Genomic DNA, 6,235 nt, shown 5'->3' on the forward strand with positions numbered 1-6,235 from the left:
CACTCCATCTGATGTGGATGCCCCAAAGGAAGAGTGAAAGGGTACCACCCTGCCCTTGCATCCTCGGTTGCACGAGGTCAGGGCCCCCTTCCTCCCAAGCCCAACAGGATGTCCCACCTCAATGGTTTGCGTGCATGGAATTGTTGTAACAAGGCCTGCAATACGTCCGGTACCAGGTCACAGGAGCCCCCTCAGAGGAGCAGCAAGGTGTCCCCTTCACAGAAGCAGTAATGGCGAATGAGCACCCCATGAACTATCATACTCCGACTACTGCTGAGTATAATGGTACCATAAATCCACAAGAGCATCTCTCATGTTTTTAGAATGCAGTCCTTTTACACCATTACACAGATGAAATTACATGTTAAGTTTTTATCACCATCTTCGCTAAGGCGGCCCCAGCAATTGTTCAATCAATTACCTATAGGCACAATTGGGAGTTTCCATGAGTTTTGATCGCTCTTTCTACACCAGTTCGCTAGTAGTAAAAAACATAAAAAAATGGAACTCAGTCTCTTATCCATCCGATAGAAGGAGGGCGAACTTTTGAAGGAATACCTGAAACGATTCAACACAGTGGCCTTGGAGGTGCCTCAGCCACCCAGGAGGTCAAAGCTAGTACCTTCTTCCAAGGACTGTTGAATGGACTTCTTCAAGTCCCTAGCAAAGAAGCCCGCTTCCAAGTTCGACGCACTCCTGGCCAGACCGTAAAATATATCAGCATGAAGGATGCCCAAGCCTCTAAGAGGGAGAGTCGTGGAGAGAAAAGGAATGAGAAGAAGGAAGAGGCCCTCGATAAGAAACCTCGAATGGACTTTCGAGACAAAAAACCTCCCTTTCTGAAAGTAAATGCCGTGTACACCCCATTGACTATTCCCATCACCTAAGCCTCATGGCGGTAGAAGGTAAAGGTCTGTTGGCGCGCCCCAAATCGACCAGGGATGGCCCTCATCAACCTATGTTTGATAAATTCTATCATTTTCATAATGACTATGGCATACCACAAAGGAATGTTGCTAGACAGCCACCTATGGTGACTTGAAATTTCAATTTATGGTTAATTAAAAATAAATTAATTAAATTAGATTTAATTAACTATGGTATTGTTTACAAGCTTAAGTCTACCTGAGGGTGAACCTAAAGAGTCACACACAAATCACTTGGAATTGGTGGAATTAATTCGAGAAGAAATGAATTAATTCAATTGGATGAAATTAGTTAAAAGAGAATATATAAATGATTGGACCATTTATTTAAGAATCCATTTGATGGATGGCTCAAGAATTAATTAATTTTTGAGCTTAATACTTTTAAATTAATTTGATTGATTTATTAGGTTTAGCTTAATTAATTGATTGGATCAATTAATTAGTGTTTGAGCTTAAATTTATTTAATTGGATTAAATGAATCTTTGGACTTAATTAGATTAAATTTAAATTAATTAACTATTTTCCAATGGACATTGGTTCGGCTTGATTTTTAATTTGGTTAAATCAAGCCCGGTCCACACTTGAAGTCCAAGCCTATTTGAAGGAGGTTGAAGCAAGTTAAGAAGGAGTTAAAATTCCTCACCATGATGAACATGATGGAGTAGTTATTTCATAATGGTTGAAGGTTATATGGTGTGGGTGTATGGGTTGCCTTGGAGGCAAATTTGGTGGTTATTGAATTTTGAATTCAATTGTATGTGATATACAAAACTACACATGATCCGCCTAGAAAATATATGACCTTGATCAACGATCTCGATCGTACCACATTCTCCAAACGAACCTTGAATGGGACCTAAGGATTTAAGAAAATTTGGCTAGTCGGGTTCGTCCCTGACGAAAACCCTCCGACGCCCAAGTCAGTATGGGTTCAAGATAGAAATATGCGATCTTCAGTGATTTCTTAAAATGATTGAATGTATCTCTACCTCTTAATGAGCCAGACAACATATTTATAAGTTTTGGATATGGGGTCTAGCCACGTGTCGTAATCCTAGGCTTTCCATCTTTAGATCGGACGGTCCCACGTTAATTACGCATCCAGATCACACGGCGAATGATCCTCCACGATCCTAGCCTTGAATCTTGCACGCGGATCCCTAATTTCTGCAAGATTAGCAGCTTAAAGACATATTTCAGCTGGAATGCCTTTTTTACCCTTAATGAGGGGTATTTCCGTCTTTCAGTAATTCTGGCTTTATCATGACTCCCCCACTTCTATCAAGTGTAATTTATTACCTTGAAGAAGTCGAAAGGTCCTGTCCCATCTACGACTGTCATCTTGATCCGCGCGATGCCACGTGTTTGTCAGTGGGTGGCTTCTTTTTCAATGTGCAAGTCTGCCTTCTGCTATATATAGTAGTTCCATTCAAAAAATTTTACTGGTTCTGTCACCTGCTTGAGATCGTTGCTTATTCTCCCTCGACCTCTGTCTTCTACGCTTCTACCTCGGCTTCGTTTTATCAAGGTACCATGTCTTCTTCCAAATCTTCTAATTCTGGTTCTAATTTGGCTACGTCCCCTCATATGGATACGACCCCTGTTCACTTAGAAGGTCCTTCTAGGAACAGGCTGCGATCTAGTCGCTAGGTAGAAGAATTCGATCCTGACGACTCCCTCACTTATGCTAAATTTCAGTCAATGTTGGAACATAGTCCTTGGGCTGGTATAGTTAGTATTTTAAAGCAACAAATTCATCTCATAAAAGAAAACTACTTTATTCCCAATAGTTATGAGATCCTTATCCATAGGCTGTTCGATCACATGCATCGACCTCCAAAAGGCTTCTGCTCTTTTTCACTTCATCATTTTGGCGCTGGGTTGCGATTACCTTTAGCCCCTTATGTAGCCCATATATTGACTCGTTCGAACCTCTGTCCTATGCAACTGTCACCTAATTCTATTCCCCATATAATCCTTTTTATCATAATAATGAAGGTTCACCGTTTTTAGCCCAACTTCGATAATTTTTGGTCGTTGTATTCCTTTACGACCTCTAAATGATCAGGGGATAGACATTTTTTCTACCTTTCTGCTCGAAAAGACTGTAGGTTTCTCGACTCTCTTACTTCTAACGTTGGCCCTTGCAAAGAAAAATACATCTTTATTTGGCCACCACCAGGTCAAGGATGACCTTTTAGGCGTGATTGGAGCGTAAATAAGCCAGAGCCAGTAATTGAGGGAGGGGGGCTGGAAGGAGATCAGATAAACTGCCTTACTTCTTATCACTATAATCCAAAGAAAATTCTGGCAGAAGAAGTTCTGAGGCTCGCGCATCTCACTCCAGAACCCCTCTAAGTTAGGGGTTCTTTATGTGAAATTTTTCATTCTCTTGTTCCTTCTTCTAAGTCGTAGGAAAAATATTTCTAAATTTATCTCTTGGTTGCAGATAACATGGTTATTCAAGGTCGAGTCACTCGACGGATACGGGCAACACAAGAAAGGGCGGCGACTCAGGTCGCGCCCCCTCCAATCGTATCAGCCCAAATTGAGCTTGATTCTTCTACCACGCCAGAAGTAGATATTCCTAGGGATCCAGCGCCTATTGAAGTAGAAACTGGTGCCACGCGATCTCAAAAGCTAGCTGAACATAGAAGAAGCCTCTCTCCAAATGCAAACATAATAGGGTCGCGAGGTAACTCTTTTATGGGGAAAGCTGGACCGAGTAATTTGATAAGGCGACGTAAGCTTCATAGCCCGAGTCCTTCGGGGTCTAGTAAGCAAAGTCATCGTAGATCTACCAGGAACGATGAGCAAGCAGTAACAGCTAAGGCTGAGGAAGAGAGAAAGAATTTGGAGCTTCTTACTGAGGTCGTTGAGTCTTGGAGGGTGGCTCGTGAAGATCTTCGTACTCCTCATCATTTAATGGCGTAGTTGGATGGGGAAAAGCTGATCCTTGATTTGAAGATTTCTTCTAACACTTCGGTCCTTGGTACCTAATCAGGGTAGAATTCCTAGGAGCTTTATAATGCGAGTTATCTTCCTCGCGATCAAGCTGCTCTTCTGAAAACTTCTTATACTCGTCTTGAAGAACACTGTGCGCATTCTCTAATACAGGTTAGATTTCTCTTTGTTAGATCTCGATCTATCATTCCTCTTTTAACTTGCTTTTTATCCAGGCTTCTAATTTTGTTCGAGGTCTTTCTCTCAAATGTTTTGGTTTCCGAAAGAATCAGATCGTGGCAGAACGTAGGAATCGCGAGTTGCGAGGAAAAATGATAGAAGCTTCTGCTCGAGGAGACGATCTGGAAAATCAACGAGCAACACTAGAGGCTCGCAACAAAGAATTGGATGAGAAGTTGCCTTTAGAGGTTGCCAAGGCCATGGATGCAGGAAAGGAGATAGGATGTTCGACGGGCCATGCTGCCGGGAAGATCGTAGGTGCGATCGAGGGTCGTGAGGAATACGTCAAGTTAGAAGAATTTGCGACCCGTGTTCGCGAGATCCGTCTTCAAGCTGCTCGTGATTTTTTGAAAGTACCTGCATTTGAGGCAGCCTTGGAGATTAAGGCATAGGATTTCCTAATGCAGGGTTTCGATAGGTGTAAAGCTCAAGTGACTAATTTGAATGGATTTGCGCCTGACTTTGACGTGTCGCGACTCGATCCTAGTCTGGATGCCAACCTCCAGCTTTTTGTTGATGAAGACACTCCTCCTGTTGGTGAGGATGAATTTGCAGCTCTTCTTGATGAGATCGAGGATAACTGATGTTCTTTTCTCCCTTTTGATATTTTTTGATAGATTGGACTGACTTGTAATTCTGATGTGTAATCAATAATACTTTCAACGTTATGATTTTATGGACTTGTCATTTCTTGATGTTGGATCCTAATGATTTTGCAATATGAGATCGTGGTATCGCAATTTATGAGGTCTTTCTCAGACTTGCGATTACAGGTCTTTTTCGACCCTTTGCTGGTTCTGGAAGTATAATTGTTATAACAATCTTTCTCAGATTCGCATATAGCTTTAGATCTGTATCGTTACAAAAATCTTTCTCAGATTTGCATGTAGCTTTGAGTCTTTCACAGATGTTCCCAAGTAATATGACTTTTTACAGGTTCGAAAAAGGATCTTTCTCAGATCGCATACATTATTTGGGCCTTTTTCAGGAAAATGCCTATGCGTAAAATAATCTAAGGTTTTGAATGTTCCATGGTCGTGGGAGGTTTCGTCCGTTCGCGTCTTGGAGTTTGTAAGTTCCTCTTTTCTTTATCTCGACCACCGATGGTCCCTCCCATCCTGGATCCAATTTTTCCACGTGTTTTGGGACTTCAACCTTTTTTAGAACGAGGTCGCCTACTTCTTATTGTAGTTCTTTAACATCAGGCCTTTGTGGTGAAGTATTTTTGCATGTGCTGCATCCCTTTTTCCTTCCACCATAGTGAGATCGAAGGATCTCTCTTCCTTGTTGGTCGCTGGGTCGTAGATTGCTATCCTTGGAGATTTCTCGCCTATTTCTGCAGGAATTATAGCTTCAAAATCATAAATTAGACAAAAAGGGGTTTCACCTGTAGTAGATCGTGGGGTAGTTCGGTATGCCCATAACATACTCAGGTAGTTCATCATCCCACGATCCTTTGACTGTAACCTAGACTTTAGATCAGTGGTTCTATTTGTCACTTCTGTCTGTCCGTTTGCTTGTGGATGATCTACAGTCATGAAATTCTGTTGAATCTTCAATTCCTTTAGCCAGGCGGTGATTTGTTTTCCTTGAAATTGTATACTGTTATTTGATATTAACACTCTTGGTATACCTAACCTACAGATTATATTTTTCCAAATAAAATTGATCATTTCTCCCTCTACTATTCTAGCAACGCCTTCAGCTTCCACCCATTTGGAAAAATATTCGACCGCGACCACGATGAATTTCTTTTGAGCTCGAGCAGGAGGAAAGGGTCCCAAGATATCAATCCTCCATTGGTCGAAAGGACATGCGATCTGGATTGGTTTCATTGGAGTTGCTGGTGCATGTATTTGCGAAGCATATCTCTGGCAGCTTCCACATTTTCGAACAACTTCTTTCGCATCTTTCATCATTGTTGGCCAAAAGTATCCTTGCCTTGCTATTTTCTGTGTTGGCGACCTGGCTCTTGAATGGTTGCCACAGCTACCTTCTTGAATTTTTTTCATGACATATTTAGCTTGGTTGCCGTCTAAACACTTAAGCAATGGCCCTTCTATGGTTCGTTTGTAGAGATGTGATCCGATCAGAGTAAACTGGGGGCTTTGAATTTCAATCT

This window comes from Sesamum indicum, linkage group LG11 (assembly GCF_000512975.1).
Source record: "Sesamum indicum cultivar Zhongzhi No. 13 linkage group LG11, S_indicum_v1.0, whole genome shotgun sequence".
Classification (NCBI taxonomy): domain Eukaryota; kingdom Viridiplantae; phylum Streptophyta; class Magnoliopsida; order Lamiales; family Pedaliaceae; genus Sesamum; species Sesamum indicum.